Source organism: Ambystoma mexicanum, chromosome 8 (genome assembly GCF_040938575.1).
Source record: "Ambystoma mexicanum isolate Mex_15411 chromosome 8, UKY_AmexF1_1, whole genome shotgun sequence".
Classification (NCBI taxonomy): domain Eukaryota; kingdom Metazoa; phylum Chordata; class Amphibia; order Caudata; family Ambystomatidae; genus Ambystoma; species Ambystoma mexicanum.
The window spans coordinates 751,893,419-751,907,913 of NC_090929.1; positions in this window are offsets into that span (position 1 = coordinate 751,893,419).

The following is a 14,495-nucleotide window of genomic DNA, read 5'->3' on the forward strand; positions in this document are numbered from 1 at the left end:
CCTCTTCTTTGGCTCTCTGTGCTGTTGCTTTCTCTGCTGCTGCTTCTCCCGCTGGTGCTTCTCCCTCTGCTGATTTTCCCGCTGCTGCTTCTCTTGTATGCATCTGCAGGATACCTTTTATACACCTGTGGTCCTTCAATGGGCTGTGAGTGTACTCCATTAATTAGTGTTGCCTGACCCTCATTACCATGACATGCCTGACCTTCATGCATCTTCTTCGTCCCAGTACCAAGGGGGTGAGAGTAAGTGGTGTCTATTACTCTCAGTTGCTTCTTCTTGAATTGGACATGTCGATCCCTCAACTGGTCTCAGTTTCTAGGTATATTCCGATCTTCTCCTGTGGATGTGCTAGGAGTGTTGTCTTCCTCGAAGTTTGCACTTGAGAAACTTCAGGCTGCAGGTGTATTCCTTTTATAGTTCTTTTTTGGTAAGCACCATCTTCGTGGCTGGCCCACTTGGGCACTGGTGCGTGGTTACATAATAATAGGCATCTGTTATGTATGGATAGGTCCTTTCGTGAGAGAAAGCCACAATATCCCTTTTTAGCTTCACTATTTTTAAGTTCCAACATTGCACATACCCTTGGATCTTGAGCTTGCATGAAATAAAAATAAGCAACACTTAAAATTCAATCGTTTTAAAAGAGGTAACAAAAAACATTTCCAAGGTTTATCATGAAATGGGCATGAAAAACAAAACATGCATATTTGATTCTGTGGCGATGTTATCACATGAACAAGTAATACATTTTGCGTTATTACATACTTGATTTGTGTATAACGCCTAAGAAATTGCAATCTAGTAATCAGTTTTCTTACATAACTATTGGAGACCAAATTCAAATAATTATCATCATTAAAATCAGCACCAAATTGATGAGATATGTATGCTTCAACTAATGATTTGCAGTCTACTGAGAACTCAAAAAGACAATGTTGTTTTGCTTTTACTGCCTAACACAGTTTTGGATTCTTTGTTAATTGTGTCTGGTTGGAAAAACAAGTGACTCAGGCCTACTTCTATAAGAGTTGTTTTGTACATAGTGCAACCATGGAATGTCTTCAAACGTAGCATCTTTCACAATCTGCTTGATCAAATCAGTCACATTATTGGGCCAAATAGATATCCAAAAGCGAGTGGGGGCATACTGTAATTTGAAGGAGATTGGAGTTCAATTAGTTTCTAAATATAATAACTCTTCTGCAGTAGCAGAAGAGACCTCCAAAATCAAGGTTAAGAATGTTCTTTCATTTAAAACTAGTTGGTCCACTTTATTAATATCCCAAACCCCAGCACCATATGCTGTAATACATTCCTCATAAACTTGTAATGCTGGGGTTACCGACTGGGCACCAAAAGATGAAAAAAGCATAGAATACCCATATTGATTTGTTTCATTCTGCCTGTCACATACTCAACCTGTAATTTCCAAGTCTTGGCATCAGAAAATCTAAGGCCTAAATAATCAAAATAAGATACTCTCGAAAAGGCTATTGAATTAACATAAACATGTGGGATTCTTGTTAGACTCTTCTTACAGTCAACTAAAACCTGTGATTTAGATTTATTGACCTCCATACATTTAGATGGCATAAATGTATGATATTAATTTAATAATTTCTGGAAATCAATAGGAGTCCTTCTAAGCAACACCACATCATCAGCGTACGCTAAGCATGGAATAAGATAATAATGGTACATCGCTGGTACAGAGCCTTAACATAGAGTCCAATTCATTAAGAAATAGGTTAAACAAGTTTAAACAAGAATGGGCTGATAACACAGCCCTGTCAAACACCATTTCGTATGAAAAAATAGGGTGTACATTCTCGGCTTGAACCATATGTGACAAAGACTTCAGTGCGCAAATACAGTTGCCTCAGAATACTCAATATGTTCTGTTGAATTCCTAACTTCAGGAGATGGCTTCATAATAAATTCCAATCTACCTTATCAAAGGACATAGATCCATAAACACCAAATACAGGGGCCCTTTTTTTATACCATATTATTTTTCAATAATCAGAGACAAATTTAAGCCCTGTCCTACCCTGGCCGGCCCTGATATGAAGCCCAATTGAAACAAAGGAAGAATATTTGATCCTGTGACCCAATCTTGCAATTTGATATGGATCTATTTGCCCAAAATTGTCAGGGAGAAGTTGCTTAGTGCAATAGGACGGTAACGTTTAGGACTATTTCTAAGTCCTTTTTTTATGATAAAGGTTGTTTATTAGTTTGATTAACAAACTTTTACAACGTAACTCATCATCTCTAGATAGAAATTATGATAAACATTTCATATAAAAACATTTGTCATATACATCTCATTTTAGACAACTTTCTCAAAAATTGAAAATGATTATTTTTGACATACTTCGTTTGGTGCATCTTTTTTTGATAATTCACCCACAAGAAATCTAAGAAATGTTGTTAATACCAGTATACTTTTAGTGGATAATCCCCACATGAGTGTCATCCAGCACCGTTCTCTAGCGCTTAGTGTAACTCCAAGTAATTCAGCTCTTAAAAGAGCCATGCGATCTAATTCAAAGTAGCTACAAAATATTACCAGATGTTTCAAGGTCTCTCTTTGAGACTTCTCATAACGAAAAAGACATATTTTATTTTTTATTTGTGTGAATCAAAATGTGAATTGATTTTTACTAAATGAATTTTCCCAAAGAATTTTCAATGTCAGTTTATCGAACAGCTTTCAGTAGTTCGCACCTGAGCTCTGAAATAAAAATAAAGCGAGGTTAACTTGCTTTTTCAGCCTGAATAGGCCTTTTCAAACTGGTAGCTGAGAAAAGAGTGGATCATCCGGAGTTACAGGTGATCTGAAGACTCGGGTGATTGTAGTTGTAGCGAGTTGACTTCGCTTTCTACAATCCCTTCCAGGTTATTCAGGGTGTCTAGTTTGGACATGATTTGTTGCACTATTTTGGAAGTGGCCATTAGCCAGGTTGGTTTATCCCCACTGATCATTCTTGACCACCAGCAACATTCACTGTCGATTGAGAGATCCGACGAGAAATGCTGCATGTAGGCTGTCCTGATTTGTTTTGTTTCTGGGCTGCCTATAACCAGATGGCGAATTGTCTCAGTTTCCTTTTTGTTCTGGCATAGTCTGCAATGAGCTGTGTTTGAAAGTCCTCTGATGGCTTTAATTTAATTTGTTGGTAGCAAGTTAAGTCTCGCCCTTAAAAGACAGTTTCTGGCTTGTTTGTTTGGGAATTGTTTTATAAATCCCTGGAGCTCGTTTAGTTTCTTTCTGTTAGGGGGCAGGTGTCGCGTTAACTTGTTTTCCATTGCTTTTGCCAGAGTCGTGATCCAATCTAGTGCCTTGACCTTTTTCATTGTTTTTGCCGGATTTTGAATTAAGTCGTCTTCTGTGCTCTCAATTGAACTCAACAGCGTGGAGATGTGTGTCTTCCAGGATTGTAGGGATTTGTTTGAGTCAACTGCTAGTTCTGCTTTATCACTTTGTAGGGCAGAAGGCTCTCGGGGAGCAGAATTTTTCTGTATAACCTCAAATGACATTTTATATTCTCATCAGTTGATTTTCCTTTATCCCACTTTATCGTTTTTTCTAACATATGTAACTGATTAAGTTTACATCTCATATATAGATCTCTTACATTGGAACAGGGAAATTTCAAAAGGTACATTCTACGTGGCAACCTCATTGATGATAACAAAGATGCTTTGCTGTATTGTATCTTGGAACGTATTTCATTTAGCGTCTTTGCCCAAGCATGCTCAAAGAGACGTTTTTTTACATACAGGACACAATGTTCCAAGTCCCCAGGCTGTAGGGCTATCTCATCAAGCAGTTTAACCATAGAGTTATAGAAACCTAATACTGATGGCGGGTTACTTTCAAAGATCATTGTGCGAAACTCTTCATTAAGTGAATTGTCTGGTGGATATAATATCCTTGAGAGATTCAGTAATTGACACCAGTGGAATCTCGCAGTTAGGTCCGTAAGGCCCAATTCCTGTCGCAGGACACAGTTAGGAAGAGATTGTCCTAATCGCAAGGTGCTCTTCCAAAGTTTTCCTTGAATCTGATCAAGAATGGAATAAATGTTCAACAGACACAGATCCAAGCCATACAGGATAGACGCTTCCACTTTGAGCACATAAAATTCAAGAAGAAGGCTCAGCGAGAATTTACACAATTTTGCATATATGATCTTCATTTGGGTCCGCAGAGTAGCGATTTTGACATTTAACCCATCCTTCCACATTGTTTTAGAATTGGTATCGGAGAAGTCATATCCAAGATATTTAAGTGTAGTATCTAAAGGAATTGTAATACGGTCAATTGTCCATTTCATAGTGTGCGCTTGCTTTTTGAGATTTTTGAATATACATATTCTTTCTTTATACATATTACATTGAAGATTGTGATTATATAAGTAATCCGCAAATATGTTGAGCTTTAATTGCAGGCCATAGGGAGTCCGATCGATAATTAGGATGTCATCTGCAAAGGCGAGCCATTGGATTTTCAAGTGACCCAGCCAGGCGGGGTAAGAGATCTCATTGATCCATATTTCGTCAATGTCGCAGAGGTAGAGGTTAAACAGGGTTCTGCCAAATTACAGCCCTGCTTAACCCCCACCTCCGTCGGTATTGGCTGTGTGGTGGCACCTAAGCTACTGGTCCTCACAAGATATGAGGTGCCATGGTGTAATTTGGACATTAACACTATCAGATGCGGGGGAATACCCCTGCGTTCCAATTTCTCCCATAGGATTGTACGAACCATGCAATCAAAAGCTGCGGATAGATCAAGGATTATGTCCTTTCTTAAAAATGGGAAGGATGGAGCTAAGATGCCAGGAGCCTGAGAATTATTATGTGATCAGGACAGCTCTAATAATATTCCAAATGAAAGGGGCCCAAATATCGATATTTGTCTCATACAATTCACCAGGAACTCCTTCTGGCCCTGGTGCCTTACCCCTGCCAAGTTCTATAATGCGCAGTCTAATCATCGGTAGAGTGAAATCCCCAACCAAGTTAGTTGAACTACCAAGAGCTAGATCACATCCTGAGTCCCAATTACCATCTGTTCCATAAAGTGGCTTAAAATGCGATAGCCACTCTTTGGGGGTAATGTTACTGTTTCTTGATTATTCTTCAGTGACATTAATACCCTTCGCAATCAAACGCCATGCATTTCTAGAGTCCTTAGCTTTACAGAGCCTTAACAGTTCATTTCATCTATCATTATCAAATGATCATTTAACATTGAACAAGATCCTTTTATATTTATGCAGTGCCTCGTGTCAGACTGATCTGTAGGTGTGTTTAATTTATAACGGTCACCAATCTTTTAGCTTGTCTACTGAGAAAAACCTGAAGGCATTTTCACACCTACTTCCCTTGGATCATCTTCTCCGGTAGTCAGGGAAAGGCCATTGCTTTTGGATCCTGATCCTGGGGGTGGAGATGCGAGGGACGATCACCTGGGTGGAGGGCCCTTGGGGAGGAGGAAGAGGATGTCTCATTGTATCCTCCTTTAATTGTGATAGCAAACCCTACCCTCGCCCTACCTTCATAGGTTGTTGCCAGTCCTTTGCTCTTATTTCCCCGCCGTCACACCACTCTAGTACTGGGACAAGGAAGAGAGTATCTAGGAGTTGTGCACACTAACATTCAGTTACACCTCTCTGGTACTGAGACAAGGAAGAGACCTGGAAACTATTGCAAGGGTGAGGCATGTCTCAAGAACATAAGTAATTGGAGTCAGGCAATTGAGCTGAAGGGCTTGCACCTACAACCTGTTAACAGGTCACAGGTGCATAAAAGGTGGACCTGCCAGCAAGGAAGAGGAGAACAGCAGGAGAGAAGCTGAGCTCGTAGGTACAGGCCTGAGAGGGGATAAATCCTGCTAAGAAGGAGGCTGCTGAGGAGGTCCTGACTGGAGGCCATGGCGCCAGCCATTGTCAAGGTGAGACTGGGGCACCGGGTTCCAGGCGGCCCATGAGAGGGTCAACGGTGCCAGAGCCTCCTTGGTTGGGTGCCCACAGACAAAGCTGTGGGGCACGTAAGATTCCTCAGTGCTGCAGGCCACCGGTAGCGTCCGCGAGCATCGGGCAGAGGTACGGGCAACCCACAGCAAGATTTACGAATGGCTAGCGATACTCGCAAAGCTACAGAGAAATGTGCGCAGAGCCGAGAACGAAGAGAGAAGACGCCCGGAGGAGCCACCAAGGACCGGGGGTAAATCACAGGGAACACTCATACTGGGGCACTGCTCGGGCTACTACAGGGCAAATGTTACTTCCGGATTAACGCAAATATATGTGCAATTGAAAGTGAGCCCATACTGAGGGGTTTCATTGAACAATACAAGCAAGTTGAACTATAAGTGAAAGAACGTGAATCAAGCATTATTAAATAGCAAACAAAAGGAAAGCTTTGATGAGCCTACAAATGGAATGCAAACATATGTGAAACACACGTAAAGAACACTGAAAGTCAAAGACTGAATCTTACTGAATAAAGTGAAAAGCAAACAATGAACATTGCTGAAGATTGGGAAAATAAGGTGGTGAAAGACAGTGGCCACCACAGAGTGAACTGTGTGGAAGAACCCACAGGGCCTCATTACAAGTATGCCGGTCTGGAAATAGTGTTGCCGTTATTTCCGAACAGGCACTCTGTACCGGACCAGCATGCCGGTGTTATCGGCATAGCCAGGGACCCGCCGTGCCCGGACATACCATTGCCAGTATCAGCGCTCACACACGGCAGCCATACCAGTGATACCGGCATGGCGTAAGTAAGTCCACGTTAAGAGGTGCATGGACACGCAACTACCGGCATTTACATGCCGGTAATAACGGATACAATGATGCCAGAAACACTGGCATCGTGGACCAGGAGTTAAGAGGATTCTGGTGTGTAGAAATCTGCCATAAGTGCTCACAATCAGCACAGGTGGAGGCATTGCACTGTGGCACAGCACAAAAGGACCACTCAAATCCACAATGCTACCATTAGCACTAGCAGTACTGGAGCTGCAGGACATGCCTGCACAGCTACTCATTGAGGAGGCAGTGAGCCAGAGGATGCAGCGGAAGCGCATGAGGAGAAGGAGGGCCATGATGGCCCAGCAGATACCCAATGTGCAGCCGGTTGTACCCCACAGGCAGCCACCAATCCCTCGCCTAAGGGCCCCCCCATTCAATCTCACCCCCGCTCAGATCCACACCCTGTACCGGCTGGACAGGGACACCATCACCACTATAGTGGACCTGATACATGATGACCTGGTGAGCCTAATAAATATCCAGACTACCATCCCCCCCTTGCTGGAGGTAGTGTCTGTGTTACACTTCTTTGCCACATGCACTTATCAGCACACAGTGGGTCAGCTGCATGGAATCTCCCAACCCTGTTTCTCCCGTGTGCTCTCCCAGGTGCTAGATGCACTCCTGTCCCACGTACGTGACCACATCAGTTTACCACAGACAGCGGAGGAGGTGAATGCAACAAAAATAGCTTTCTATACTCCAGCAGGCATGCCTAATGTAATAGGTGCAGTTGACTGCGCACATGTGGAGCTGGTTGTCCGGCATGCTGTGGAGGTACTGTACCGCAAAAGGAAGCTGTACCATTCCTTCAACGTACAGATGGTGTGCGGTGCCCGCAAAATAATCACACCTTGCTTCACAAGATTCCCTAGCTCCTCACATGATTCCATGCTGCTGCACAACTCCACACTGCCCCTCTACATGGCACGACATGCTGGACACCAGACATGGCTGCTGGGTGAGTCTCACCACAGGGCAATGAGGAGTGTTGAATTGGGGTGGCAGTAAACAACATAGTCAACCTAGCTGCTGGGTGAGTCTAACCACAGGGCCATGAGGAGTGTTGAATTGGGGGGGACAGGGAACAGCATAGGCAACCTGGCTGCTGTGTGAGTCTAACCACAGATTCATGAAGAGTGTTGAAACTTAGCACAGCATGGCATGCATAAAGAGCGGATGTGCACACTGTATGCATGAAGCCAGCAACACCCCTTCTGCAATATCCCGTAACCATTACCAAGCATTTTATTGAAGTGCACAGAGATTGGATAGGCCAATAAAAGGCTAAGGTAGATGAGGAAAAAGCCCAAGCAACCTCATCATCCGCAACCTGCACAACATCAAACCACACACATAGAATCGAACATGACCATACACAGCGTACTTAGTGCTTTGAACTTGGTAGTGTGTCGATGTAACTTAATATGCAACACAGTAATAGCATGCCGAAGCGCAAGGTCTTCCCAGCCGTCTCTCCATGTATTTAATAGACAGTGCACTCATTAGTACATGTATTAGGATCTTCACAAAACAGAAACCACATGTACCAGAATGCACCACACATTAGTGACAATGAATGACATTCAAAAGCACAGTAAAGTTATTCACAAGTCATGATGGTTAGCTTGAGAGAAAACATGTGCCACACTGAAATCAATAGTGACTGCACTCACATTCCACAGGTACACCTGCTGGTCAGTACGCCTGTCATGTCTCCTTAAGGGACATCTTCAAGTAGAATGCGTTAAGTCCAAAATAGCAACATGCTACAATTCTTGACTACCACCAATACATGACTGAGACCTGCTTGTCTCGCCCAATGTAGCTTCATTCATCCATGCAAACACCCACCCAGCTGTAATGTTTTTACGTAACCCTTTACCCGTCACACATACTACCAATGGATATGTGACCTTGTCATATATATAACAGTGTAGATGGACGTGTACATGAAGGCCTGTAGACGTAGACTGCATATCGTGAAGAACACTGTATAACAAATGTAAATGAGTCAAGTGTGTAAAGTGCCACTGTATAGGCACAGTCCACTTTCATTGGTAACAGATTAATGAGATTTTATTCCATTGTTGTCAGCTGTACTTGATTTGTGAGAGTGCAGGTTCACAGTGAATGGCCCATGTGATAGCAACTGCACCTAATCCCCCCACCCCCCATGCATTTGCCCTAAATTCACTTACGGGGTACATAGCCAATTACCAATTCTATGTACAGTTATAATTCCCTGTGCATAGTAGACTCATCAAATGAACACTGTTCAGCCTGTGCCAACATGGAATGACCACATAAATCACAAGTTCCCTTTCTCTTGATCCCGTGCAGGTGATGCCGGGTATCTCCTGATGGCATGGCTCATGACCCCCATCAGACAACCCCACAACAGTCACGAAGAGGCCTACAACCGTGCACATGTACGCCCTCGCTGCACCATCGAATAGCCGTTTGGCCTGTTGAAGGCCAGGTTCCGCTGCCTCAGCAGATCAGGAGGAGCCCTCATTTACGGCCCAGAGAAGGTGGGCAAAATTGTGCTGGTATGTGCCATGCTGCACAACATGTGCATCCGGCGCAATGTCCCCCTCCCCCTTGACATGGACATGCTGCCACCAGAGGACGAGGATGAGGATGAAGAATATGTAGGAAATGCACTGGGCCACAATGGCAATGATGGACGTGCCACGTGGCAAGAATTAATTCAACACAACTTTTGATGGACTGTTACAGACACGGCACTGGACATGGATCATACTGAACACTGGACACAGTACATGATTAAATGCACTCACACTGAATAAGCAATGTCCAGTCATGTTTGTTTGAAACACCAGGTGTATTGCAACATGAATAACTATGTACAAATGTGAATGACATTGCCTACCACTACAATCCCATTCTACTGACCCCACACCCCCTCCCTGACTAGCCACCCCTAACCCCCAAATATCCCCATACCTCCTCCCTGACTATCCACAACCCACCTCCCCAACTATCCCCACACCCCCTTCACTATCCACACACCCCCTCCCCAACTACTCCCTCCCCACATGCACAAGAACCGTGGCCTATTTATGCCCCCTTTTAGTTGGATTGGGGTGCCCCTCTGGCGGGCGATTGAGCCGCTGTGAACGACGCACAGGGCTACTTTGCATCAAACTCGTCAGTGTTGTGCTCGAGAATGGGACCAGTGGGGTGGTGACATGGCGTTGCTCTGCATTTGCGTGGACCAACAGGTGGATTGACTCCACCAGTGAAGACATGGTACCATTGCCCTGCCTCACACGTCTCGCCAGGTGGTACACCCTCTCCTTGGCTCTGCCCAGCATTTGTGCGGTGTTCCATGAAATTTCCTGCATGGTCTGGCGCGTGAGTTGTGCCTCAGTGAGGTACTGCTGCACCAATGTGTGCATTTCCTGCTGCCTTTCCTCCATCCTGGTGAGGCGCCCTCAATGTCACGTAAATGACGGAGCCCCGGTTGTGGCATGGGTGGTGAGGTCCGAGGGTCTGTGTGACTGAACACAGCATCATCCACATGGCTACCTTTGCTGAGTGTGTTGTGCACACTCCAGACACTTGTGTTAGTAGTGTAGGTTCATCCGGCTGGCTGGGTGCCAGGGAAACAGGTTCATCCTGCTGGCTGGGGGCGGGGAAATAGGTTCATCATGCTGGCTGGGGGTCAGGGAAACAGGTTATCCCTGCTGGCTTGGGGGCCGGAAAAAACAGGTTATGCTGGTGGGGCTACTTGGAATCGGATGTCACATCTCTCGCCTCTGCATCTCCAACTCCCTCTATCGCCTCCATGTGCAGGACAGAGCTGCACATGTCCTCCCATGCCTGCATTTTGATGGGTGATGGTGCTCACCCTCCTGTGGCCAGGCACTGGCTGCGCTGTGTGGCAAGGAGGTTGCGGACACGAAGACGTAGGTCCTACCAACTCTTTATACAGTCTCGCACAGTTCGGGTTGTTGTCCCCACTGCCAAAACTTTACAGGCAACCTCCTCCAATATGGCCTTCTTGCGTATTTGCACTTGGTGCCGCAGATCTGTGCAGAAGACCTCATCGGAGTTCTCAACCAGGGTGTCAGCCAGCATGTTGAGTTCTGGTTCACTGAACCTCGGATTACAACGAACTACATGTTGCCTTGCAGACCAGGGGCGTAGCCAGGATTGTCTAGCAAATGGGGCCTGAAGCTAATTTAGTTGGGCCCACTGCACTGACAAAAATATCTGTAAATGCCCACACAGCGCTGCTGAGTGGGCATTTACAGATTCTGGGTGGGCCTTGCCCCTCAGGCCCTACACTGCCTACTTCTCTGTTGCAGACATGTCCCTCAGTGTTTGTAACTCCTCAGATTTGGACTCACACTCCTGCGCACTGAGGATTGCAATGGATTGTTTTTTGTAATGGCCACTGGTAAATTTCATTTTCCGGGGTGATGACGTTATTTCCAGTTCCGGTAATACCGGCACCGGTAATAACGGTCTCCTCGGGAGCCAGAATTAGCGAGGATGTGGGTACAGGGGATTTTTGGCCCCTTACAGGTATGCCGGAGCTACCGTTTACGGCATGCCAGAATGCGCATGCACGCTGACTCAGAATCTACCGTAGATTCTGGCAGAAGTGCTACACAAACAATTTTGTTTTTATACCGGCAAACTCGTAATGAGGCCCACTGTGGCAAAGCCAAGGGCCTGGCAAGGAGAAAAACACATTGTTGCAAAGCAAAGAGACTGGCAAGGAGAAACCATAGTGAATGTGAACCAGAGCACAGGTGCAGTGACAGAGAAACCTGTGTGAGCAAAAACGCCTAGGGTTATCGGTTGTGTGATCTGTAATGGTCTGACAACGGTGCCTAGACTGAGGATACTGTGTCTGAAAAAGCCAACAAAAAGTAAAGATAACAAATCTTCACTTGTGAATTAGATTGCTGAAGTGAATGCGGAAGATAGCAATCTATGGAAGAGCCTGAAGGATTAAAAAGTGTACCTGAAGCAGGTTTATAATATTAAGAGACTTGAACTGAGTGTGAGTTGGCAAGCTGAACAGACTGACGTCTTTGGGAAGGGAAACCTACGACATTGTGAACTTTGTTGTCGCATTGGGGAAGGAATCCCTGAGGCCCATTTAGAACTGTGTTGTCTTCTTGGGGAAGGGAACCCAAGGTCTTTTTGGAACTGCTTTACACTTGGGGAAGGGGAGCTGGAAAGTAAGTCAAGAGCTGGAAGAAGCTCAGCACTTTATTTGCAACACTATTTCTTTTGTTGCTGACAACCCTACACATTGTTTAGCTTTAGTTGTGAGGGCAAGTGTAGGTTTTGGCATGGACAGACTTTTAAGTTGAACTTACTGACTCAGGCTAACCTTAGTTTCTTTAGGTAGGGAAACCCCACTTTAGCATAGGGCAAGTTGGGCCATACACCATCCTGGCGTTTAAGTTAATAAATGTGTTCTGTTTGAACTTTTAATCTGTTGTCTTTGTCTTGCTTCATGATACCTTCACATTACACTGCTTGGAGAAGCCTGAGTGTTGCTTGATCTTAACCCCTCCACGAGTATTAGTGGTCAACGCCTTTTTGATCATAATATTTAATCGATTGTACACCTCCACTATACACGATTCATCACTATCTTGTGACAGATTGATTATATCTTTGCAAGCTGTTTTACTCACTTTTTCTGATAAGTAGACCTCATTGGAAATGGTCCACTTAACTCTTCTGATGTTGTTACTATTAGGATTCAAACTAACACTACAGTCGGTGGAGAAAAATAGTCAGAAGGTGGCGATTGTGTTCTGACAAAGGTCCCTTTGGGAGGTCTATCTGCCATTAGCAACACATAAATTAAGATCTGATAATATATTTAACAACCTCTTACCCTGATTGTTGTTGAGCACTGAGTCGCTCAACATACATGCTGTACCCCAGGCCGCAAATTCATTGTCATTAATAATATAGCCATATTCACTCAATCTTGAGTTAGAATCCCCCCCTATGAGGATGCAAAAATCTGATAAGGGTAAGACATTGTTAGAAATTGTATAGACTGGAAAAATCATCCAGAGCACCTAGCATTTTTCCCATAACCAGCGGTACCAATCTCCTGCGTCCCTGCTTAATCTGAGACCTAAATCATTGGCCAGAGGTGTATGTTATCATTAGTTTGAGGCACAAAACTGATATCGCCAGTCATATCTGGTGTAGCCACCACATCTGAGGGTGCCCTACCTCTTACATATGCCAATACATTTGCTCTCCCATTATTACAATTAGTCTCATTGAAGGAAGTAAACGGGGATTGATAAGTATATCAACCAAATTTATATGCTAGGACTGACCGGTGGCAGATCCTCGCAATGGCTGCAATATGCTGACTTACGTAAAGCCTGCAAGAGACTTTGGGATAGCTTCCCAGCCATACCCGTAAATAATCCTTTATTGGGCTACTTGGTGACTCCGGGCAACTGCCGAAGGCATGTGTCCTCGCTATATAGCCTGATCCCGACTCACGCTTCCGTACCACTATGCAATACACGACTCAAATGGGTTACGGACCTCCAATTAGAACTACTTGATGATGATGTCCTGTGGTCTAATATGTGTGCACAACCAAACAAAGTGTCATGTAACTCCCGATTCAGATAAATCCAGCTAAAGATTTAACACTGCTATCACTACACCCCTGGTCGACTCTATATGTTCTCTAAGAAAGGTACCGGAGCATGCACACGCTGTCTGTCCCCTGATGCCAGGTATTTTCACATGTTGTGGGAGTGTCCCCGAATATCACCATTCTGGAATGATGTATGTGCAATGCTATCTGAAATTATTTGTATAACTATTGACCCTGTGCCCCTGACGTGCCTGTTTCATATCTCATATCCCGCTTTAGCTGATGTAAGTAGATTTGTACATCTGTGTCTCCTTTCGGCTAAACGATGTATCTTGTTGCGATGGACTAGCATGCATCCCCCAAACAAAGACCACTGGTTAAAAGATATAGTGTGGGCGAATGACATGGAGAACCAATGGGCATATATGCAACCACCCCAATCCTGTCCCATTGACATATGGGCTCCGCTCAGGATGTACCTCCTACACAGAAGCCCAACACCTAACTTACCTGTGGCTTCACAGCTTCTGAGATCTCTAGTCCTGGAGGCTCAACCCCTTCCGTCAGAGCCTGATGCTTCCCATCCATAGACGTACCCTTGCCCTCCCCTCGCTCTACTTCTTGATCATTTCCATTTGGTCTATTGATCTCCTCCTTCTTCATTGTGTACCCTACAAGATCGACATGCAAATGTTACCAGCTCCGAACAATATGTCAGCTATGTTATCATACTGTATCTGTGCCATGTTTTGCTTGATGCACAAATAAAGAAAATGTTTTTTTTTTAAAAAAAAAAGTATATCAACCAAATGTAATTAAAATGGTCTCATTCAAAGTAGGCCGATTTCCAGACATTTTTGGCTTAACAACAGGTATTTGAGGCTCAACATAGAAATGATTAGCCCTTAATTGGATCAATGATTTAGGTGATGGAAGAGTTCAAAATTCGATCGATAAAAGACCTTTTACCAGTTCCCTGTCTTTTAGGACAACCTTTATAGAATCTAATTGGTCAGAATCCTGAGAGGACAACCTAC